The 26,598-nt window shown below is 37.9% G+C and overlaps 1 protein-coding gene across 4 annotated transcripts in view; it reads left to right on the top strand.

Annotated features, from left to right (window-relative positions):
- Nucleotides 1–26,598, top strand: part of LOC126760632 (eye-specific diacylglycerol kinase) — a 213,050-nt gene that overhangs the window by 161,355 nt on the left and 25,097 nt on the right. The gene's annotated exons all lie outside the window — the stretch shown is intronic.

Raw genomic sequence — 26,598 nt, 5'->3', positions numbered from 1 at the left:
TATTTTTTGGTTATTAGTCTGTGTTCTTTTGTAATCGTGTAGCTAGGGTCCACAGAACAACAACACGAATTCGTCAAGTTATAGATTAAAAAGTAAAAGCAGCAAGTCGGATCCGTCCATCTAAGAGCATTACTTGATGAAAGTTCAATTTTCAAAAACCAACGAAGAGACAACATATTTTTGTCTATTAAATTGTTGCTAAACACCTTCAGAGAAATTTTATCTAGTTTGCATTATTTCTTCTCGCACCTACCATGTACTAACTATACCTTGAAGTAAAATAGCCAAACTTGATTGGCCAAAGACTTAAGACTTAACAAACCCTCTAATATTTTTGAAAAGTATATCTATGTATATCGTTGAAGACCTTAAAATTGCACTCTTCAAAATAAAAGCAATTTGACTTTGGTAGGAACTATTAAAAGCTTTATGTCGATTTAACTTAAAAAATTAAGTACTTTTAATGCTGGTTTTTTACTAAATTTAAGTGGTCGTTATGCATAAAAATTACATCTCTTCTGCCCTAAAGTTAACGCAGAGCGCGTTTGCTAGCCGAATTGCATTTGAGCACACATACGAAATATTTACGCACACAATTACAATATTTTCACGTTTTATTCGAATTTCAAATAAACACACACATTTCCGCAGATCTTAATGAGATTCATAGATCATTTCCGTGTTGTGCGCAGATTAGTTTCACACCCATAGGGACACACACACACACGCACAACCAATAACTGTTTAATTTCAGCTCTCACTTCACGCTCTGTAAATGTTTATGCCGACAGTGGACATCAAAGCGAAGCAGAGTGAGAGGAGAGCACTTTCAAATGAAAGTGAAAGCCAAACACACCCAACACACACACGCACACAAGTAAACATTTCCCAGAGCAATTTAAACATGGCCAAAACGGACAGAATTGTGAATGCGAATGAGCGATGACTTCCTGCTCGGCAGCTGGATAATGGCAAGCGATTTAGATGCTGCGCGCGCCCTGATTACGTAAAACCACCTCGGCCGCAGCGTTGAATGACCGCCGCTGCCGCACGCGCGCACGCACTCGAACCCACACTAAGTGCCGAGCACTTACAGCTGAGCAAGTCAATGCCCGCAAACTGCTTGGCCCTGCGCCATTGCCTAGGAAGCACTTGAAACTCAATAGGCACGTCACGCGACTCTTAACTGGGCACAATATGATTTACGACTTTTCAGCCATGTCGTCGAGTTATCAGCCGTTGCCAGGCGTGTGCGGCAGAAAGCGCAGCTGAGCGCTGTAAAGATTGAGCGGGTAGAAGCAGACGAACATAAAGATTTATTTTCTATTCCCTCTCCTCGACAATGGAGCGGTTGTATTCCCATTATGGCGAAAGCACAGGAGCAAGATGTGTCGCAAAGTCGCGTATACGCAGCGTACGTCCCAGCACCATTCAAATGTGTATGAGCCAGTGCGCTTGACAACCGGCTGATTGTAAAAGAAACATGCTTCTGCAATTCTTTTCCTTTCTGTATAAGTGCGTGCGTGTGTGTGTGTGTGTAAGTGGCATGAAGCATTGTCTGCCGCTCGATACATCACATTCGCTTTCCGTGTGCCGTTCGTCAAGTAAACACACAATAAATTTTTAACTCAATGAACTCAATGCCAGTCTACACGCCCAGCGCGCCCAACAAGCAGCCAACACACCCCTTCTTGCTCTTCTTATATATGTGTATGCGTCTGTGTGAGTGTATGTGGGCGACAGCACAATCGCGCGAGTGCTTTAGTACTGTCAGTTATTCACACACACACACATACATTTACAATTCATGCCAAATATTTGCTACATTAGCACAAGTGCCTACCTCTTACATGCGCATGTGTGGGTGTGTGGCTATAGGCGTACATACTTTTATCGCTTAATTTCGAAAGCAATTTAAGAAAATTGTAACAATGTTGTTAAGCGATTTTGTGGAACGGGTCTGCAGGAACATTGTTGCATCAAATTTAAGGTTTCAGCAGCCAAATCAATGAGATTAATTGAAATTAACAAGAAAATCCGATGTAGGAAATGTTTTAAAACTTTCTTTTAGGGTATAATTGAGCTTAGAAATCTTGAAGGTATATAATAAAAATTTAAAATATTTTTAAAGTATATTTTAATCTAAAGACTAGAGGACATATGTATATACATACACAATATATAATATTTATATTAAAAATCAACTTAGACGTTTTGGAGATACTTTCTGGCAATGCCATGATTACACCATGATCCCACCAAAAATTTGAAGTATTTAGATTACATTTAATGTATTCACTAATCTAGACTGTCTCCACTGCCGTTTGAGATTTATAAGACAACTATTTTTAATTATCCAATCGAAGCTGTGACATTTTTTCTCGGCAAAACTCTAATGGACCGTTTTCAGCAACCTCACACCACATTTTTCTCTTCTTTTTTGATATTGATCTCTAAAATTTTAGCTTTTTTACTTGATATTGCTTTAATTTTTCTACTTTTTAATTTATTTATTCTTTTAATTTTTTTCACCTTGACAGTTTGTAGTGTCAAAATCAGTGTGGTAAAACAAAATGAGCTAAATCAGAATGGCACAGGAAGATTTCGAGGAAATTAGATTCAAATCAACTCCGTGATGAAATTAACAAGTGTATTTTTTGTATGGTGAAATTTTACTAAATCTAGTAGATTAGTGAGATAAACTATTCAACAGCTTAAACCTTTTGCCTAAGTGTCAATTGGAACATGATATTGAGTGTAAATGTTGATAGGAGATTTAAGAGCAATATGACACAGAAACCTCATCGCGTATCGTAAACGAATTACACTTATTTAAAATTCTTTCAAATTTTCAATTTGAAACCCAAAAATCTAATAAAGACTTTCTATCTGATATATACTTAATTTATTTTTGCTGGAAAAAAATGTAAAACCTCGAAACCGGGCGTTAATCGTTTGGCTTAATATTTAAATATCGAATTATTATTATTATTTACAAAAAGAAAATTTAGACATTACTTTGCAAGGAAAATCGAAATAATGAAATTTTATTTTGTACATGTCAAAAGGGTTATCTCACCCTACAATACAACACAGCAAGTAGGCGGATATTACTGTCACGTGTCAACACTCAAATGTTGTCTTGATTATTTCAAGGGGTTAGGAGGCAATATCGCTGACGCATAAAATTCCAACATTAATTTCACGGAAATTATTTATGTGTCAAAAATGGGTCAATGCGACCATTTGAATCGACACAAAAATTTATAGCAAATTATTGATAAAGTAATAATGGGAGAAGTGCGGTGATGACTGATTGAAACCAAAGCAAGTAGGAAACTTCAAAAAAATTCTAATTGAAGTGCAAGAAATGGCGAATACATACAGAACGCTTGTTTACAAATGTTTTCGCATGTTTCGCTTCATATCTACGGATGGCGGCGAAATTCCTTAAACTATTTTACATAAATCAAAGTTGCTTAAGCAATAGAAGAAAGCGCGTATAAAATTATGACAAGGGGGTGAGTATGTGATTGCATTAGCTAATCTTTGAGGAGATCTTAAGTTTAATGCGCGATTAGTCACTGTCAGCGGCAGTCCCGCCAGCTCTCCGAGACACCTCCTCGTCGTGGATATTTGCAGGTTGTCTCCTCTGTTGTTGTTTGTGCGGGAAGCGGGGCCGTGGGAAAGTGGGTCGACAATTGCTATGAGAATGTTTTTCGGTGGGCGTTTGACAATTTGCGCGCACGCAAAATCACACTTCAAATGACAACGGCCGTGGGAGAAGCATAGAGGGGAAGACGATGGTAATTTACAGCTATGGCGATGGTCGACAATGTTGTTTCGCATTTTCGTAGTTGTCAGCGTGCACGTAATTTACTCAGAGCGACAGCGAAATAAACGAGGAAGATTGTGCAAGAGTTGCGGGGAGGTGTGTGCAAATGCTTACTGTTTGTCTGAGCGTCTAAGGTGGTGTTGCAAGCAAATATAAATTGCTGAAAAATCGCTATTTTAGCAATTTGAGGTGTTTAGTTTCATTTTTATTCTATTTGTTTACTTTTTACATCGTTGAGTTCTGTGGATCTTAAAGCCGTGGTTAATAGTAAAAATCTATGAGCATGACTTTGTGGGTGGATAATCTTTTCAAGACTTTAAATTGTCCATTCTCTTAAAATAGCCAAGAACTTCGTCTTGTCATTACGCTCGACCCACATTTCTTTCTCGATTATAAAAAATTGTAGCCGTTCCGGAGGAGTTGCACTTCTGGTATATGTAAGTGACCACAAACACATGTGAATAATTCGCCCACACATTTACAACAATATGAGCAGCATAATCCAGAATATTGGTTTTTATGAGAATCATAAATATTGTCTCATAGTAATAGGTACAATTGTAGATAGACATGAAGATATGTAGCTTTCTTGATTTGAAGCAATGTTTTCCTTACATCAATAATCGGAAGACTCTTTGTCATACATATATGGACATATGTTTGCAGAGCTTTGACGTCATTGATATCCATCCGTTGGTCCAAGCGAATAGTGTTGACGATTTCATAGAATTTCTTAGATTTTTTGCCTCCACGCGCGCAATCCATTAAGCAAAGAGACAATGAGGAAACGAGAGTTGAGCACAATTACAGTTGTCCGACTCTTATGAAAGCTTTTCAAGAGGCAAATGTATATTTATATTTATATGTAGGCAGGCATGTAATATTATTTTTAATAAGATAATCTGCAATTTATGGGGTACATAAGCAATGATTGTTTCTATTTTATTTTTATATTTAGGCTCACTACAGCAACCAGATTGTACATTCAAATAATAACAAGTATTAATGATTATATGTTTGTATATGCATATGTATGTGTTGACAATTTAATAAATTGGATTGGAAAATGGTATGATCCTGCTTTGACATTTAGAAGGTCGCATGCTTTCGAATTTAGATAAACCGAAGCTGGCATACTCTTCACAAATAATGAAGTTTATTTGAAAGCACTTGATATAGCTATATGCTATAGTGATCCGATATCGGCGATTCCTGCAAATTAGTGGCTTTTTGGAACGATAAGAACGCTTTAAATTGAAAACTGAGAGACTAGCTCGCAGACAGAACGGACATGGCTAGATCGATTCAGCTCACTATGCTGATAAATTTTAAGAGTTTTTCCTTAGTGGTATTACATCCCACAATATGCTCTGTTTAGGGTATAGTTATAATGATGGAGCCATACCACACCGCTATTCTTGCTTTTTATCCCAGTTGCCTACTGAAATAAAATATAATACATATTTCTACCAATATATTTTTATAATACACATCAGCTGTACTGAATGACCTTGAAATTTTATTTATTTATTTAGGTTTCAAATTATTATCACAAAGATCAAAATAGGTAATTGCTTATAGAAATCGTAAAGATTCACGAGGTCATTAAAACAGTTTTTAGCACGGAGAGACGCACTTCTCAACCAAAGAAAGTATGGCAGTAAGGTATCGCATGTACCTACTGACAATTTGTTTGAAAAGCTGATATAGTTTGTTCTTTTAGCTACTGTCTAACACTTGGCGAATCGAAATAGCTTATTTTTATATGTTTTTTCCCCTTTCTTTTTATATATTATTTTTATATACATATTTCTTACTTAATTTCTATTAAAATGCCCACAAAATTAGTATAAAACAAGTAAGGAAGGGCTAAGTTCGGGTGTCACCGAACATTTTATACTCTCGCATGATAAAGTGATAATCGAGATTTCATTATCCGTCATTTACATATTTTTCAAATACCGTATTTGTGTAAAGTTTTATTCCGCTATCATCATTGGTTCCTAATGTATATATTATACAGAGAAGGCATCAGATGGAATTCAAAATAGCGTTATATTTCGTACATGTCATCAGGGTGTTCAGAAAATATTATGTACCGAATTTCATTGAAATCGGTCTAGTAGTTCCTGAGATATGGTTTTTGGTCCATAAGTGGGCGACGCCACGCCCATTTTCAATTTTTAAAAAAGTCTGGGTGCAGCTTACTTCTGCAGTTCGTTCCGTAAAATCTAGGATTTCTGACGTTTTTTGTTAGTCGGTTAACGCAAATGCCTGAAGAAAACGACTCTGTAGAGTTTGGTTGACATAGCTATAGTAGTTTCCGAGATATGTACAAACAACTTAGTAGGGGGCGGGGCCACGCCCACTTTTCCAAAAAAAATACGTCCAAATATGCCCCTCCCTAATGCGATCCTTTGTGCCAAATTTCACTTTAATATCTTTATTTATGGCTTAGTTATGACACTTTATAGGTTTTCGGTTTCCGCCATTTTTTGGGCGTGGCAGTGGGCCGATTTTGCCCATCTTCGAACTTAACCTTCTTATGGAGCCAGGGAATACGTGTACCAAGTTTCATCATGATATCTCAATTTTTACTCAAGTTACAGCTTGCACGGACGGACGGACGGACAGACGGACGGACAGACGGACGGACACAGACGGACGGACGGACAGACGGACGGACGGACAGACAGACATCCGGATTTCGACTCTACTCGTCACCCTGATCACTTTGGTATATATAACCCTATATCTGACTCTTTTAGTTTTAGGACTTACAAACAACCGTTATGTGAACAAAACTATAATACTCTCCTTAGCAACATTGTTGCGAGAGTATAAACAAGTGTAAAAATTTATAATTTTACGATTTTACGATGCTTTACGACAGGTTGTGAATTGAACAAATATTTATTTTAAGTAATCCCCAACTGATGTAATACACTTGTGCCGACGATCTTTCCAGTTCTCGAAACAGTTTTCATAAGCTTCAGCTCATTCAGCGAATTTTGTTTTATCTCTTCGATCGACAGAAACCAAAAATCAGTCAAAATTCTCATGAATGCGATGGTTGATCGATGCTATGCATTGCGTTTTTGGACCAAAGAGTCCTGTTTACGGTAGTCTTTTTGAAAAAAATTCAGCTTTATCGGGACGAGTCGAGCAAGAACGCGTTTCATATCCAAAATATACACAAAAATCATTCGAACGGACCCGCGTGAGATGTCGAGCTCTATTGTCATCTCTCTTACACTTATCTGACGATTCTTCAGCACCTATCCCTCACTTTTTTCATCAGTTGAAAAGGTCGAATGTCGTCCAGAACGAGGCATGTCTTCAACGAACTCTCGACCATCTTTGAAGGCTCTACCTCCGACTCGTAGGCTTCTATTTTTGATAAAACGGAATCGCCGTAAACCTTTTCCAACATTCGCAACGATTCCGCACACGAATTTTGGTTAGAAATATAAAATTTGAGACAAATTATTTGTTAGATATTTGTTTCTATTTTAAAGATAGCAACGCACTACTGAGCTATACCGACTTAAGCAGCTGCTGTAAACAAACTGGTTGACAGATCGTGTTCATATTTGGCATAGTAATTAAGGGTAGTCCTCCCAACTTCGCAAAATATTTTTTTGAAATATCATTTTCCCGGGGAATTTAATTACAATTACTTTTTTGTCACAATGTACACCAAGTACAGCATACTTGTATTTGAAGCACATAAGTGGTAATAAATTGCCACACTTTGACGTCATAACCAGCTGGAGACTGCAGCCATGGCAAGGGCAATTAAAGTACTCAATTAAAGCAGATGTAAATGACGATGCTTACTTTCGATATTCTGTAGATTACTGCCTTACATTTGTTTATTATAGCATGTACCAGGGATCTTCACATTTGTGCAGAGGAATATGTTTACCCGCGTAGGCTTTCTGGTGCTACCCTATGATTGTGTGTGTGAGTGTGCAAATACGAGCTCATATGCGAGTTCATTGATACTCGCCTTTACGCAAATTCATATCTTCCGCATCGCACCCATGCCCGCCGCTACCCAGCTCCACATTCATTGGTTGCCATTTGGCAACTGACCCACCGCAAAGGCTAACAAACAAACGACCGCAAGACTGCCCAGAGCACACACCACATACCCACGACATGCGCACGCCCTAGCCACTTAATCGCGCAGCAGACACGAGTAAACCGCAGCTATAAATAGTAGTTTATAAATGATTTTGTGATTTTAAAAATATCCGAATATAACTTTGTTGTGCACGCACGCACACACATCGCAACATAATTGTGGCTATTTGCCGACAGCATTGCATATGTGGCATCTGGTATCTGGCCTGTGGCATGCACACGTGCAACTGCAACATGTAAAAATTGGCGTGCGTTTGCCTTGTTTTGCACGCATTTGCATATCGAAATATTTATTGCATTGCTACTCAAAGGCACATGTGTTACAACAAGCACAACAATGGCACATAATATTTGAAGTTTATTTACGAGGAAATTCGGTCCATCATTTCGGCTATAAATAACGCATTCGCACGTTTGCTGCGGCGCGAGGTCAGATCATGGCAAAGTTGTTTGTTTTTACTGTTTTTAATTGCTCTATGAAGGAAAAGTTTGCTCCACACACACACATACATACAAGTGAACATTAGAATGTGTCTATTTGGATCCATGTGTGTATAAAACTACTTACATTCACTCATTAAAAGCGCATTGGAGATTAGGAATTCGCAGTTCCTTACCCCGCGCATAATTAACGTGGAAAGTGAGCATATGAGTAGTGGATCACCTTTGATCAATGTTTGCGATTTGTGGTGCGAAGGCTGCATAGCTTTGAAAGGTATGTAATTCTTGACTGCCGTTTTTGATTAAAAGGCTATTAGAGCGATAAAAAATGATGGGAAAATTCACTCCAAACGCATTTTCCTGCATAAGCCAAATGTCATCTCTTTTGGATGCACTTTAAGAACGAAATAGTGAGTGGAAACTCTTTCAAATAATGGAACGTAATTATCAAACTTTCCTTATTAAAAAATAATAAAAAAATAATTTTTAGAGTATAAAAGAAACTCTCTCATTCGCAAACTCCTTTTGTGCTAGAAGTTAGTTAGTGCGCTGATGAATCTAAGAAACAACATGAGTTAAAGGATTTTTGACAGAACGATTGAAAATAATAGGAATAAATCGTAACTTTTGTTAAACATAGACAATAGTCGAGTTAAATACCGGAATTCAACAAAAATACTTCATTGATAATAAACTGCTTCCACTCAAACCCCATGAGAGCATTCATGCTTTGCGAAACCCTTCTCAATACAGTTTAGTAGTTTAATAGTCTTCAAGTAACATTCTTTCAATTTATATAGGTAGTCGAAAAAGTCTTTTTGTATTTCTAACCAAGCTTCAACTTTTTTTTTATGTTTATAATGAACTTTAATGAACCAAATATGTATCACTTTGGTCGACCACTTTTTGCCATTTTTCCGCTAGAGATATTATTCCATCGTGTAAAATTTTTCTGGTTTCTCGACGAAAAACTGCGAGAAGTAATTTTCACAGGCTTCTCTTGAAGCCAACTTTACTTCATTAAGCGAGTTCTGCATTGACCGAAACAAATGGTGGGACCACCATTGGTGCAAGATCAGGGCTATATGGTGGATGCATCAAAACTTCCCAACCAAACTCTCCCAGCTTTTGCCGAGTCATCAAAGATGCGTGTGATCTTGGGTTGTCCTGATGGAAGACGAAACACTTTCTGTTGATCAGTTCGGCCAACTTACAGGAAAAAAATTACCGATTCGAAAAACACGCGAAGTATAAATTAAAAATTCACCTTTCAAAAAAATGTGTTGAGAAGATTTATTCGTAGTCTAAAAATTATTTTTATTGGAATAAGTGACCTTAACGCGGCAAATAGACAAAATTTGTGTATTTTAATTCTTGATGAAGTTACCTTTTTTCTTAGAAAGTATATTTGCGATACTCCCCCGCTGAGCAATTTTTTGGTTTTATGACAAAATTACTAGTCAAAAGCAAAGAGTTCATAATCTTCTGGTAAGAAAAATGTATAAAAAAAACGCCGTATTAACTTCTCAATGGTTATCTGACGTGTCAATATTTATTTATAATCAATTAACACTTTAAATTAATTATTTGTTGGTGAACACACCTCTCGTCGTAAAGCCACCACACGCGCGCTCTCACTCGCTTCTGCATGCAAAGGGTTGACTCATATGTTGAAACGATCGCTCACGATCTCTAAAACTATTCACCTTTTTGTCACAAATTGCCGGCCGTTAATACATACATACATATGTATGTATTTATTTTGCATGCCATTATTCGCAGATAAATGAGCGAATGTGGTCAGCTGCTTACAGCTTTCGGCAGTTGGCCGTGGTGACTTTCACACAGCCACACAAACAAGCACACACGCTTATTTATAAGTACAGAGGTATAAATAAATACATATATCACTACGCGCTTACATACGTACATACATACCTATATCTAGCTCCAAGAGCGATCGCTGCTCTGGCGTACCTTCTACCGAAATCTGTATCTGCATCTCGGTTTAGTCAACTGGCAGATACAAAGAAGCAACAAAGCACCGTCGCTTGCGCATTTATTGCCACTTAAAATTGTTTTCAAGCGAAAAAGCGTCGCATTCGTAGCAAATATTCGATTTCGCTAATATATTCGGTTCGCGCCTTTGTATGCTCCAAGAAGATCGGTCGCGGCGCGCTTGTGATATGTTTGCTCTGGTGCGGTCTGACGTAGTCGCCGATCGCGTGCGTTGCAGGCGTGCTGTGCATATTGATGGCTTCGGGCGCGTGACGTCATTGCAAATGTGCGAAAGACAGCCAACGGCAGACGCGCTTTAGTGACGTAATGCACCGACAAAGGCGAAAATCAGCGATCTGTGATTAATCGTCGAAAATGTGAGAGAATTAAAGTGAATTAATGCAAACCAGTTTGTGATCTCATACATATATAGTCTATATGTATGTGTTTGTATGCTTATTTCTGTTTTTTTGGCATTTCCGTGGCATAAACAAAACAATTTGTGTGTGTTATTGCGAAACAAAAGCGCGCTCAAATGCAAGCAAGAAAAGTTTGTGAATTTTAAAGCAAATCAAATATTCTGCACAACTGGAAATACAAAAGAAAACAGCAATAACAACAACAAGATGTGAGACAAACACGATATATGCAGGGCATAGCCAGATACTACCGCAAACAGCTCTTGAAACTGAAAACTGTGCCACGGTAACGTTACAATCTGACCGATTTCGGACATAACGGACACTAAGAAAACGGAATATTAATTTTAACTGACAATCACATTCTACTTGCGATATAAGGAAATTGTGGTAGCTTTGGTATTTTTTTTTAAATCGGAGGCTGGGAAAGGTTTCGGATTATAACACCGTAAACTTTGGGCGTCTTTATACCAAAATTTCTTCAGTTTTGTATATTGTATGCATGTCCTCAAAACTTTTATCTTATAACTGAAGATTTGAAGGTATTTCGCATAATACAACGAGTTTGGGGTCTCCCTAAAGTCAGAGCTGGACAAAAAAGTGTATTTGAGAATTATAAAGCTTGCACAAAATTCCACTAACAGAATATAATGTGTAGTAAAATCCAATGTAATAAATTGAAAGCCTTAAGAATATATTTGAACAGATCTTGAAAATTTTACATAAGTCTTTTGACATAACCGTTATAGTGGCTTATAAATGATCTATAGCGAGTTTCCCTACTTAAAAAAGCACAGAAATCTCAAATCTAGTGGGAAATGTTTATTATTATTCGAACGAACATTCTTTGGCATCTAGTTTTTGAGAATTATCTCTTGCAAATGTTGGCAGCGTCTACGTCTCAGATGGTCCATCCGTTGAGCTCTAAGGCCTTGTTGTTCGTAAAGACTTTAGAATTGAAAAATCTCCACAGAAATAAGTCTAACAATCTGATATGACAAGCTCTTGGTGGGCAATCGACCGGCCCAAAACGTAAAATTATCAGCTCACCGAAGTGATATCAATTCATTGATTGATGCAATGTGTGGGATGTGGCGCCGTCTTGTTATCATTACGCGATAACGTCGCAATTGACAATGATTCCACCGGCCCACAACCATCCCATTTCTGTATGAAATGACAACTCTTGCATCTCTTCGTGTTCTTCTTCGTCCCAAATGCGGCAATTGTGCGTGTTTACATACACATAGAGCCAGAAATAGGCCTCATTGCTGAAGAAAATTGGGTTCAAAAACGTCTTAACTTCTTGGAACTTTTCAAGAGCCCGTAGATCGAAGCGATGTCGCTTGGGAAGGTCGAGCGACTTCAGTTCTTACACAAGCTGTATTTTGTACGCTATCAATTCAAGATCTCGACGTAAAATGTGCCAGGCCGTTCCATTCGTCAGTCCGTCGATTCTTCACGGTCTTCTCTCAGCTACGGCTGCTACATTTTCGTCACTGCGTGCGGTCGAATATCATCCAATAATGAATGCTGGATCTCAAGGTGGGTGATTGTGTTGGGAATATTATGATCAGTGTTCAGGCGTAAGTCTCTCCATGATGAAATGCCAAACGATACTGAACAAAAATAACATGACAGCTTGACACTGCTCACACGTGATCTGTTAAAAAAGAGCTATTGAAAAAAGTATACTTGGATCACCTCTTAGTAACAACATGCTAATGAATACAAAATAAATGTTACCTTTAATTGAAATAGTATTCCTCACATACATAAGTTCACCATTTCTTCTTTTTATCCAAAAGACAACTCGTACCGTTAGCCGGTGATTGTAGAGCTCCTAAAGTTTCTACCAAATAAGTTCAGGAACAAAGCTATAGAGTCTTCATTCAGCACTCATTTCACCTACTACTTTACCGCCCGCAATCACGTCACCCTATTTCATAATTCTCTATGCTGCTCTCTGCTCTTCCGCTTTGAAGACGCTGCAAAGCTGACACCAAGTTATCTTTACAAATTTTTTCGCTTGTTTACTGTCTTTGCGTTTTCTTGAAACTTTATCTCACTTGAGCTTTTTTTTTGTAAATTTTACTTTCAAAATGTGACAATTAATTAGTGTGTATGTGTTTCTGAAGGTATGTGGGGCGAGCCCAGTGTTAAAATTAACAACAGTTGAAGAAACACCCTCACCAAAGCGCGAACAGTATTAGGGAACGGAAGCTCCATGTAAATATGTTTGTATATATTTACTATAGACACGCTATTTGTGCTCCAAAGTGGACTACGGCAATTAGCGTGTGGCGACAACGACAGCAACACAACTAAAACGAATTTGAAATAGTAAACAAAAAACGGAATGTCGTCTCAAATCTCAGTGTTTGATGTCAGTTGCGCGTCACAACGCGCGCCGTAGACGCTGTTACGTCTGCAATTACCTTTTAATGAATCGCCACCACAGAGGCAGCTACTGGAGCAGGCAATAAAAATTACAAAATAATTCGCAAACCGCAACTGCCAAGAGGCAAAGTGACCGCAGCAACAACCACCGCTAAAAATGAGACTAAAACGGACGGCGCAACAAGAATTTGGGAAAATTTGCCACAACAACCCGAAATATTTCCACAATCCTTGGCCAATGGGCCCTTAGCCTTTTCGGATAAAAGCTTATGCTTAATTTGGTCATCTCTAGCGTTGTTGCTTTAAATATAGACTTGCTTACGTATATGTATATTAGGGTGTTTTTTTTTTTTTTTTGAACTATTCATTTTTTTCAATCCCATCATGAAATTTTCTTGGAAATACCCTAAAATAAAATCCCTGAAAATTTGAGCCCTTAATATTAACATTAAGGTCTGGACCAAGGCATGTAAAAATTTACCACTGAAAATGCACGACAGTCCTGATATCTTTAAACTTCTGTAGCTCAGAGGCATTTTATGGCATCGCTTTGACTTTAGACACATATTCCTCAGAATTGAACACTCTACAAAAGTGCCCATTGCGACAAAGTCGAAACTCACACCAGCGAGGTAGTAAGGGGCTCTAAACCTGACTTCTCCACGAAATTCGCATTTTTTTGTATATATCTCGTAAATGACAAGAGCTATAGTAAAAATGTACATGACAAACTTGTAGGAAATTTTAATTGCTACAAAAAAGATCTGAGGTCAAAATCTCTATCATTAATACTTCTCGAGATATTCGACTTTTTAGGTAAGGCTGTATGGAGTTTTCATAGATTTTTTATTACTTACCATCTTTTAGGGCTTTTTTAGGGTATTTCCAAGGAAATTTCATGATGGGATTGAAAAAAAAAATGAATAGTTAAAAAAAAACACCCTAATGTATATGTATGTATGTAGGTTTATACAACATTATGTAGATAAATTTCCGCATTGTGCGCGCTCTTCTTCATTTGAATATTCTACTCTTACTAACTTTTGTAATCTTTCGGATGTGATTATGAAATTAAATCACCAAACAAACCGTTTTCGTTACCTTCTTAATTCGCTTAAGCGGTTTTAGTATATAGAGTGTTAAATTTTACATATAAAACATGATAATTAAAAGTGTATTTAATTGTGCCAAAAGACCGAATGATAGCAGATAATAACGTTTAGTCTTTTCAATGTGCAATTTTCGTTTTAGTACATTCTCTTTAAACCACAATTTGTCATTTTGGTGCTTGTCATTAAGCATTACATTTAAACCCTTGTTTTATATTAAAAATTGTCTGCTAATTTGACTTGAACTTTCTTGGTTTGACGGTTTTAGAGAAATAACCTTCTTTTGCAGTTAAATGAGGGCGCTCATTGAAAGACTTGACTACTTCGTGAATATGACATAATCACAATTGTATACATCAAATGGTAAATTCGGTTGCATTCCTGATAATCTGGATCTCTACATTGCAAAACCTTCTTCTAGCGGTTCTGTCTCTGTTCACACACCTGCAAGGGATTTCTAGGCGTGTCGAAGCCATTGAAGAAGAGGTGCGGTGGTTTTTTCACGGATAAATTCAAGTGGTGGCTGGATGTAACTGCAGCTACCAGACCATCAAGGTAGCAGTAGATGTACTACTCCGAAGTGCAGCTTTCTTCTCATAACAGAGCATGACTGGCTTTGAGAACGCTAACATACTTAAGCAGTAACATCAAGCTTCTTGCGAATCAAAGAGGTTTGAGTGGCCGGTTACAGCGGAAACGTCGCAAACCCCTGCTTGTTAGGCAGGGCGTCTTTACCGAAATTTCATCCGAATGGAAGCAAAACAAAAACCAAACTATAAGTCACTCATTAGTTCCATTCTTCTATATGGTGCAGAGGCATGGACGATGACAACATCTGATGAGTCGACGTTACGAGAGAAAGGTTCTGGGAAAGATTTATGGTTCTTTACGCGTTGGCAACGATGAATATCGCATTCGATGGAACGATGAGATATACGACGACATTGACATAGTTCAGCGAATTAAGAAACAACATATGCGCTGCCTAGGTCAAGTCGTACGTATGGACGAAAACACTCCAGCTCCAGAGAAATAGGAAGACCTCCACTCCGTTGACCTCCACTCCGTTGGAAAGACCAGGTGGAGAAGAACCTGGCTTCGCTTGGCATTTCCAATCGGCGCCACGTTGCGAAAAAAAGAAACGACTGGCGCGCTGTTGTTAATCGCGTAAGCGGTGTCTACGGCAGTAAAGAAGAAGAAGGAAGCGAATCGATACTCTGTTGTTCTCTAACCTAACCTAACATAAAAAACTAAATTTGAACTGACTTTTTTTTGGCTACTGCTCCTGATAATGGAAGCATACAGAGCATTCAATGATAGTCCCATTTTCTTAGAAGCCCAATTTCGCTAGGATGTACGGAAAGGTTTGTGAGTAATGAAATTCTGTCTAAGCTAAAGGTTAGGTATATGGCTATTACCGAAGTAAAAATATACAGATAACGGATACACTGAAAAATACAGTAATCAAGTTTAGTAAAAAAGTCTGTCCATCTCAATATCCTGATGCTTTGACATATACATATAACTTTACATTCTTTAGTTTTAGGCGTTAAACAAATATTAAGTGGGCGACATGTTCAGAGAGTAAAAAAATACGTTTCCCCTCAAAGATAGTATAAACTCAGTCTCTTGAGCGATGCCATCAGCTGCTCAATAACAAATGTTATCTGCCGTTCAGACCAAAAATCCTTGTAAAACTAAAGTAATTGATCAGCAGTGTTTTCTAATGTTTATGCCTAAAAATAGTTCAAGTTCTCTTAACCGTATCGTGACACCTTTGATAACCTATTTTCCAATGGGTAATATAATTAAAATCACACAACCGTCTATAAAAAGTAATTATTTTTAGCGCGTTCACCAGCGAAAAAAGTATGTACAGACAAAATATACAAAACAAACAATTAATTTTACTGTCGGAGAATTGTGTTAACCGCCGCAAACTTGGCAGCCAAATGCGCTCGACACCGCCAGATAAAAACATTTGTTGTTATAAATTAATTCTTTATTGCCCAGCGCAATTTGTTCAATATTTCTTTTACACAGCACCGAGGGGCTTCGCTGTTTGCTTTTGTCATTTTCGAGATTGTCCACTTATTTCGCAGAAATGCTCCAGTGTGCCCCCAACGAAATGCAGCATATCAAAGCAGACTTTTCCATATATTTTTAGTTGTTGTAAAATATGTCTAATTTTGTTTGGTAATTTATGTGAATAGTCCTACTTTTGCCAAGATTTCAGCTTTATTTGTGATGCTGCGGATAGACATTTATTTTCTTTGGCAAAACTATCAATTCCATTATTTTGGCCTCATTTCGTTGATTTTTTTTTGTTCTGTTCGGGATAGTTTTGAATCTGTGGTGATTTTATAAATTTGGAATAAATGCAAACAATGCAGAAAATGTTGTAAAATTTTTAATTTCAAAATATAAAATATTAATATTTGGTGAGGCGCAAATTGCAATGATTTCGCGAACTTCACCTGTTCTGTGGCATTCCACCCCCTGCTGCATGCGCAAATCACATCGGAAGCATTTTGTTGAAATGGCCTAAGTCAACTTAAATTAATACTAACTATCTACTCTTTTCTCGAAACTCGACTTTTATTTTGTTTTTTTTTTTTTTTTAATAAATTGTTGAAATAGAAAGTTGCAGTTTATGAAAAAAATATGGGTGAAGCATTGGTCCAAAATGTAATTTTAACTAACAATGCCTACTTTAGCTTAACTCGACCTAAGCTTTTTTTTTAGAAAATACCGCAAATATTAGTATAATTCAAAAGATAATGCAAAAATGAAATTCAAAATTTTTGAACAATCGCATATATATACATATGTACATATAGTAGGTATATATAATATACTCATATATGTGTGTATTAGAGTATTAGAGCGGATGAATATACAGGGTGCCAAAAAAACGAAAAAATCGCATATGCGGATCATACTGAACCACTTTGCCTAAGAGACTTTAGTTTTAAAACCGATTTCGAGCCGATTTTTAAGACGAAGTTTTTAGGGATCATATGTAGGTGCATTTTGATATTCTATTGATCATTTGTCGGAATCTGCCAGATCAAACAACTACAGGGTTTGTCCGAAAAGTAAAAAAAATGTTAACCAATCGTTACAATTCTTTAAAAACTTTCAAAATAGGCTCCTTCTGCATAGATGCAGCGCTTCCAGCGCAATATCCAAGCATTGAAGGCGTCACGGAAGACATTCTCTGGAATAGCCTTGAGAGTCGAGGTGCATGCTGCTTGTATCCTCTCTCGCGTCTCAAAATGTTTTCCTTTCATCGGCCTTTTCAAGCAAGGAAATAAAAAAACCCAGGGGCCACATCTGGGTTGTAGGGCGGCTGCGGAAGCAACTTCCTATCGGCTGCGATGTCTTGTCGGACCCGATTGAGTTTCTTGAGAACTTCCACGTAAAACTTGGCGTTGACGTTTTGTCCAGCAGGAACAAATTCATGGTGCATGATGACTTTGATGTCAGAAAAGACAATGAGCATCGTTTTCACTTTGAATTTGCTCATTATAGCAAAGTAGAAAAAATCGACCCGCTCTAAAGTCTATACATACATACATATGTTAGAAAACAATTGCGAGTGATTTTTGCCGCCACGAGTTGGCGACGTTGTCGGCTTTTCACTTGCTTTATACTCATACGTACTACGACATAATACATATTTGTACAAACATATGTGTGTGTATGTATGTTTGTAGCTATTCGCATCTATACTAATTATTTCTTGGGATTATAAATAAACAAGAAAACACCACATGTTTTAAATTCGAAATGCCCGATACAATATTTTTAGTGTCAAACGGTGGAAAACGCAAAATTTTGGCGAACAGCTCAACAACAACAGCAATAACTTGTGCTGAAGAGTGTCAGTTTGGCAAGAGCAGCAGTAGCGTCGATGGCGGCGGCGACAGCGTAGACAGGACTAGACGACAGCGACAATTTAATGCTGTAATTGCTATAGCTTTCATGTGAGCGCTGCGAGAACGTTTATAGCAAGCTTCTCGCTTTTAATGCAAAAAAAAAATATTTTAAACAAAAATAACAATAATTTTCTAAAAATAAACGCCCACCGATTTACCGTTCTTTACACCGCCGCTTAGGAATTTTAATGTTTTTCAAAATAAGCAAACGGGCACCTCACTTCAGGTGACTTTAATGGAATTTTAACACACAAGCATACTTAAGTTATTTACTCAGGCCTTGCATACTTAACCCATATACCCATATGTCTCTGGCATTGGAAACTAAAGTACTATTGTAGCCACACACTTGCACACACACATACATTGTGAGGAATTTAAAGTTTAAGCAACCTAAAGTGGTTCTTCCTTTAAACTGAGCATTTTCTGCTCCGTCTGCAAAGTTTTGTACTATTTTGACAAACTCAAATACTTAGAACCCACTTGTTAGAAGTCAGTAGAAGAGAGTAGAAACCGACTTAATTTACGCAAATACTTCGGCTGAAAATCCTTCACCGTCAGCCACAAACAGCCATTCTAACCTCACTTTTTGCTCACTTCTGCCGTTCGTAGCCTTCTCTGCCGCTTTTGCTCCAATCCTTCTGCCGTTAATAGCATATTAAAGTTATAGATTGCTGTTTGTCAAACTGTCTGCCGCTTTACGTATCGAGCTCAGCGCTGAGAGTGTTTAATTAGCTTGGCGCTGAGGCTTCCATTTCGCTGAAATCTCGCTAATATTCACAATTTATCTTACGGCATCATTTATTATTTCTCGAATTCATTGACCTTTACCGTTATTTGCATAAGCACAATTCAAAATTAATATAGATTTTTACTTAATAGCCAAATAAATAATCAAAGGAGACTCGCTTATGCCTAGAGGGTTAGACGAATTGCCAAGGTGGAATTAATTTCACTTGAGTGTGCATTTATAATTCGTCGAAGAATTCGTAAATTAATTTAATTACTTTTTTAAGTACACACTTTCGCAGCTTTTAGCTTGATGAGCTTCGTAGCCGAATATTTAAGGCAAAGTGCGTGGCAAATTAGAAGATTTCGTGGAGGACTAATAACACTAGTTTACAGGGATTTTGCGACGGTGATATTAGATGCTGCTTCTTGCTAATTTTGGGTTGCTAAAACAGAAAATCTTAATGAAATATATAAAACTAGGTTAGGTTAGGTTAGATGACTAATCAAAGATCGCGCGTGGACTGGTAAATGTAGTCCTTTGTGAAGCCATAGAATATAAGAACTAATGCTAGCCTTACTGAGGGCAAATAAATCGCTAGATCTCCTGTGATCAATCTTGGGCCAAAAAACTTTTATGACTGCGCAAGTACCGATAGTGGCCCAGCGTTGGCCAAGGTTTCGCGAGGCCCAGCTATCCAGTAGTAGAACACAAAAAGATGCGGGAGTAGCGACCCACTCCCATTCTGCCGATAATGATTCTAGGGTGCCTTTCCTTGCTAGTTCATCAGCTTTCCAATTACCTGCGATTCCGCTAAAATCTTATCACAAAGATTATATTCTGATTCCCATTCATAGTCGCCGGAGTGGGCAAGAAAGAGCCGCCAGAGTTCGGTTTAGCGACTCCATGATCCAGATTATCCGGTATGTAGTCAAAATAATTGAGGATATCACACACCAAATAGTTCACTGGTCTGTACTTAACACATGGTTTTTTTGTTAAATAAAAATTATGATGGAACATTTTTTAACATCCACTGGCTTCTTAACACATTTTTGTCACCATTTGTTGAGTAGTGTATTTGACGACTTCAATCGCCACGTCTGTGCTCGCTATGTTTGAGCGCGGCTCTCTAGTAAAATAAACGAGCACGTAAATGGTCCAACAAAATTAACAAGATTAATTTAATAATATTTACGCACAACTCTTGGCTGATAGAGATAGTATGATCTAGCATCTACCGGCGTATGGATATAAATGGTAGGAGCGGAGCTTGCTTAGTACTTATTTATCCGCACACATAGAGAACGATAAATTCTTGCTGAAATCATTTAAGCAGCCAACATACTATTTAAATTGTTTTATGATTCCTGTCAGCCAATAAAGGTACTGTTTAATATTATGTTTTTCAAGATTACAGCAACCATTCTTCGTATCCGATTACAAGAAAATCGAAATCCACTCTGCTCTTTGTTAATAAACGGTAAAACTGCTCAAACTAATTTACGAACTGCAGCCAAATTGGGAAATAAACATAAAATCAATTTCGATAACAAAGGCAAGCAACAAAACGAACAAAAATAACAAGCGTGGAAGTAGTGAAGGGAGCCAAGGCGGAGTGTTGGATGTAGCCACGCTTTTGTATGCGAATGGCCAGCGGCAATAATTGCAGAACGCTGGTAATTGAATTTGATTTGTAGCCAATTGAATGCAAAGCGACAAGCTGTGCTCTTAAAACGAAAGAAGGCTTCCTGTCCACTGTTTGGACATTTATTTTGCAAGTCAAAATTTAAGAATCGACACTATTTTACCATGATACAACTGATCTTGAAAAGAAATCAAGTTGCTATTACTAAAGAATTTTCTGCTGTATTGGAACTGACACTGAAAGATTCATTGAATGGGGAAAATATAGTCGCAACGAAGCGAAAATCGATTTACCGAGCATTGGAGAGTGGCGAATCGAACAACTTCTTTATTGGGGAGACATCGCTTACGCGGTTATAGCAGAGTTTACAACAACAAGCTATTGTTTCCTTTTCATTTGGTAGGGTTTTTTACGTGGCAGGTCCCCAACCCAGTCCACAACTCTGGGGAGGTTATGTTTCGCCTTCTCACTTTAGCTTGCCTTCAAAAGGATGTGTCTTTGGCTACCCAGAGGTTACTTGGTCTAAGACCGGAAATGGTGGGCTGATTAAGCCATATGTAAAATAATCGTTTGTGGCCACTGCTAAGTGAATGGCGCTCAGAGAACTTTCCTCACTTGCCTGACATGGCTCCACCTACCAACTACTAACTGATATAAAAGAGGTTGGTAGTTAAGTAGGGACTCAACTAGCACTGTATGCGCGATTTTAATGCACTGTCGAAGGACATTATAATCTTTCTACCCGTTTCAACGTTGCGCGCAAACCATTTGGGTCAATGAAATTACTTATATCTTTTCTATGTTTTGTGAACAACCATTTAAGGTTTTGTGCCAGACGGGCTCCTTCATTCATTATATGATAGAGACATTCATATATACATATATAAGCGTTTACAACTTCTTCGTGGAAGAAAGATAAAGGTTGGATTAACTGTTTCTCACAGTCCTAAACCTTTTTCTACAAGAGCAAATTCAGATTCCTCAACTCTTGTGTGTTCATTATCTTTCTTATCCCTTTCTTATTACTAAATACCCTTTACATGCATAAAGCAACATACATGCAAGTAGGTTCAAAATCAGTTAACTGAATTACTACATATATTTTTAAGACCACGTTATCATCGAATGTAATACCTGTAAGTCCCTTCACCTTTTCATTTGTTTAACTTCGGGAAATTGTACAAATCTATGGCAAATAACAGTGGCCTAATTCCAGGCGCACAAACACACATACCCCATGTATACCTCTTGCTGCTATATTTATCTCGCTCGCGGGGGAAAACGCTTAAGCTACAACAAATAATTCAAGCGATTAGCTATGCACACAAGTAAAACGCTGTGGAAAGACAACGTAATGAAGAAGCCTACGTGTTTTCCTGCGCGTACAATCAGACATTCGCAACCATATCCGAAGAATTAACAAATGGAACAAGTATTGAATTATTTATTTAGTATATACATACATACATTCATGCATTCAATATGCGTATATATGGATTGTATTTCTAACAACTGGTGCATATTCCGTTCATATCCGGTCACATGCAAAAGTTTAACTGACAAAAATATATTTCAGTACCTTAACTACGATTGTTTTTCAGTCGCTCGGAGCGAAGTTAAAAACCACACAAACCGTAAATTATGTCAGCAAACCTGGGAACCGATTTATTCATAAAATTTTCCAAGTGATCCAACAGAAAATAAACTTTTCACAAAATTGTCAAATAAATTTTTTATTGTAACATTCTGGGCTGAAAATATTTTCATTATTAAAATCACATTTTTGTTGCTTTAATTATGCAACTCTTCATTGTCTTATTCCTAAAGTCATATTCTCTATATTTATTTTCTTTTCAAACAAATGAAGCCTTCTCATTTAATCAACAAGAATACACACACACATTCTCTTAACAATTCGATGTGCTGATGAATCGCTTTACAACAACATTTCATAGTTAATCAATTCATCACAGAGACCCTAACAAATTGGCTTTTCAATTAATTTCATTGAGCATAAAAAGCAACAAACAAAACTGAGTAATTTAGCTTTTTTAACTCTAAATACAAGAAATACACCAAAGCTATCTACTAGGACATTCATTCGAATCTATTTGAACACATACATAAATATATTTATATAGAAGTATATGCTATTCATGAAAGCCTACTAAATACCGTTGCATAATCCGCTATAGAAAATTCGAAAATAGTTTGCTTTGAAGATAAAACTAATCTGACGCAAATGAATGAGAGCGTACTTACATGTACAGGTACATATGTATGTAAATATGTCTGTATGCAAATATCTACTGCTATGTAAAACGATTCTTCGGTGAAATAACTTTTTATTGCTGGTGAATTAAATGTTTGAAAATAGAGAATACAAAATTCTTTCAACATTTTTCCATGTATGTATGTATGTTTCCATATGAACATATACATATATGTATGTATATGTATGTTAGCTTGCATACTTATACATATAGTATAAGCTCATCCCAACGGAAATATTGGATTTATATGTCTGCTGCACACCATAGACACAATTTGACAGGATAAGCGTCGGAACATGGTGTCAGAAGGAATTTCGAGAAAAAGAGCAAATTCTAAATGGAGTCAATTCTGGTATAAGCCTGGGCCATTTGAGGTTGAAATGTTGGGCGGACAAGCCAAGAGCATGTCAAAACTGTCACTCGCACATTGCTGGTGCTTTTCCCGCCCACCCATAAATACCGGGCTAACATAGACGGACGAATAAAACTCGAATTCGAGAGGAACAGCTCAATTCAAAAGCGTTCAGAAATATTTTTTTTCATTTAACACTCCTGTATCTGTGTTTTTGCATTTTTTGTTTTTTTTTTTTAATTTTCGCGTCTCGCATTTTTTTAACTTCTACGTATTTGTGTACATGTGTGTGTGTACGTACGCACGAGTATTTTTGTGACGCACATGACACGCCTAAATAACAACACCGCCGCCTATTGTGTCAGTCATGTCGAAAGCATTTGCTGCGACGCAACAACAACAACAAAGGCAGAGCGCTGGCTGGCATAAAGTCAATTCTTTGTCCAAAAAAAACACAAAAACAAAAACGCGACGGCAGCGATTACGGCGATGCGTCGCAGTTGATTGCTTTGGCAAACAACGCGAACAAACGCACCAATTGTCATTTTGACATTTCGCTCTTATTGCGCTGTCATTTAAGCGACGTACGTTTGAGTCAAGTTGAAGGTGGGTCGCGACAACGAACGAGCTGTGAAAAAAACTCTCAAAACAAATAATAAATTGTTCTTACAATTTCGCCCAATAAGTGGCAAAAAGGCAGGGGTGTACCACAATGCAACAACAACGACAACAGAAAGCAATGATTTCCAATTTGATTGTGTGTTGATGGGAAGTACTAAACTCAGTAATGAATCTCAGTCGGTTATCATTCCTTCGTTAAAAGAACATTACTCAAATGTACTCGTAATGTCTATGCTAGGAACAACACACAACAAACATACAGGGTTTGTCCGGAAAGTAAAAGGACTGAGTCGATTAAAAAAATTTATTAGACCAATCGTTACAATTCTTTAAAAACTTTTAAAATAGGCTTCTTCTGCGTCGATGCAGCGCTGCCAGAGCGATTTCCAAGCATTGAAGGCGTCACGGGAGGCATTCTCCGGAATAGCCTTGAGTCGTCTGTTTGTCGTCTCAAATGCTTGCCTTTCATCGGCCTTTCCAGGCAAGGAAACAAAAACAAGTCCGGGGGGCCACATCTGGGCTGTAGGGCGGCTTCGGAAGCGTTGGGATGCGTTGTCGTGGTGCCACTTCCAATCGGCTGCGATGTCTTGCCAGACCTGATGACCCTTCGTGTAAGTCTCTTGAGGGCTTCCTAGTAAAACTTGGCGTTGACGGTTTGTCCAGGAGGAAAAAATTCATAGCGGACGATGCCTTTGATGTCAAAAAAGACAATAAGCATCGTTTTCACTTTGGATTTGCTCATTCTTCCGGTCTTCATAACCGACCTCTTCCCGGCCCTCCATATAGGTCTGGTGCTACCGAAACATACCACTTCTTGCTAAAGCAAGCAACATCTGTGTAAGCCTGCTTGATCATATCAAACGTCTCTGTCGCAGATTTACCGACTTTCACACAGAATTTAATCGTGTACTTCTGCTCTAATGAACGCTGCATTTTCGGCTTGCACTACTCTCAGAAACACGTCGCGCGAAAATGTTTATCCTGACTCTCCAGGTGCCCGGAGACAACTGCCCAGCCGCTCGTTCGTTAGCTAAGAACGCCCTCTACCGAACCAAGTCGGAGCGCGCACGATCCAAGGTACAGTCGCGGCGGAAGAAAATCGGTCCTATTACTTTCCTAACAAACCCCGTATCTTTTCCTGAAAATTTGAGTAAATATGAGTATCCATTGACAAACAAAATTGTCTAAAACAGGAAAATATTGTATTTCCTCTGAACAGGTCATCTCAATTTCCAATCATATGGCTCGGCAAGTGCTTCAAGTTACCTTCTTATTCATATGTCTGAATATTTGCTTAATTCATAAAAAAAATCAAGTTAAAGTAAACAAGCGCCGGATTCCAGTAATTATTTTCGGTTTTATTAGCAGACAGCCGGGCGACGCCGGAGGAATTCCTTTGGCTTGTTGTTTGAGCAACACACTCATTATTTACTTTCGTTGATTAGACAGCATTCGCATTCGTGGATGAGTGGCAAGCTACTCCACTACGTATTATCCACTTAGTTTGTTGTTGTTGTCCTTTTCCCTGCTCGACGGCCAGCGCAATTATGAACGCGGCATTAAACAGCAAATGAAGCGAAGGCGAATCGCAAGCAATTCACTCGCGGTCTTTCCAGCATTTTAACCCAGAGGAATCGATTATTTACGATGCGACTGGGCTTGTGGAAGGGGAGTAATCTTAGTTAATTTCACTCACTCTGAAATACGCAAAGTCCCGGAAACGAAATCGTTGAAAATTTGTGTTTCGAAATGTCTCGAGTCAACTGATTGCCGAGACACAGCAGAGCTTTAACCAGAATCATAAATTTAACAGACACGGAAACACAGTGATTGCAACTACGTAGCGGCGATGTGGAATCTTTATATATTTCCGTCCACTAAGCATGTGATAGATAATGGGGGTGGTGATAAGACCGTTGCGTTGATAAGATGTAATTACAGTAAACGCAGACAGACAAACATGCAAACACACTTTTGTAAATGTTTGTACAGATAAATGTTACCAAAACAATGAAGGTAGGAATACATTGTGGCGCTGGTTTGCTTTGGTTATATGCATGGCATGGAGCTTAATATTCAAAACTCTCCAAATAGCGGGCATAATTTACAGAAAACTTTATTGTTTACAAATACAAACGCCTCAACGATACCTCGAACTATGTTCAAATAGCATTGACAGACGGCATTAATTCGCGTTAGGAGTTAGTGAAAATAACTCCGTTGCTAACTCCCATTTAATCCTCAAAATTTTAGAGAGTTAGCTGCATTTTCGTTGGCAACATTGTTAAAAATGGCCATATTTTGGTCTTGTAAAAATTGGTCGGCTAACAACCGCAATGTTTATCTTCTATCCATTTTCATTGAAAATATTGTAAAAATGATAATCAGCTGTTTACGACAGTTTCAAACTTCCATAGCTGCCGTCTGTCACCTACAAATTTGGATCTGATTAGGTGCGCAGTTAATCCGGATTAACGCTGCCGACTGTCAAGGCTATAAGCTATAATATGATAGAAACCACATATGAAATGCAAAATTTTTGATAAAAATTGATAATTCGACCTTGGCACTACCTATCGCTTTCCTTTTCGAAAAGTGGTCCCCTTACCCGCACACCGCTCTACTGTCACTATCTACGGCATATATTATATGCATATATCTGTATCGCATCTTGTATAACGG

The sequence above is a fragment of the Bactrocera neohumeralis genome, chromosome 5 (genome assembly GCF_024586455.1).
Source record: "Bactrocera neohumeralis isolate Rockhampton chromosome 5, APGP_CSIRO_Bneo_wtdbg2-racon-allhic-juicebox.fasta_v2, whole genome shotgun sequence".
Classification (NCBI taxonomy): domain Eukaryota; kingdom Metazoa; phylum Arthropoda; class Insecta; order Diptera; family Tephritidae; genus Bactrocera; species Bactrocera neohumeralis.
The sequence above is the reverse complement of the archived record's forward strand: the minus strand, read 5'-3'. Positions and strand labels throughout refer to the sequence as shown.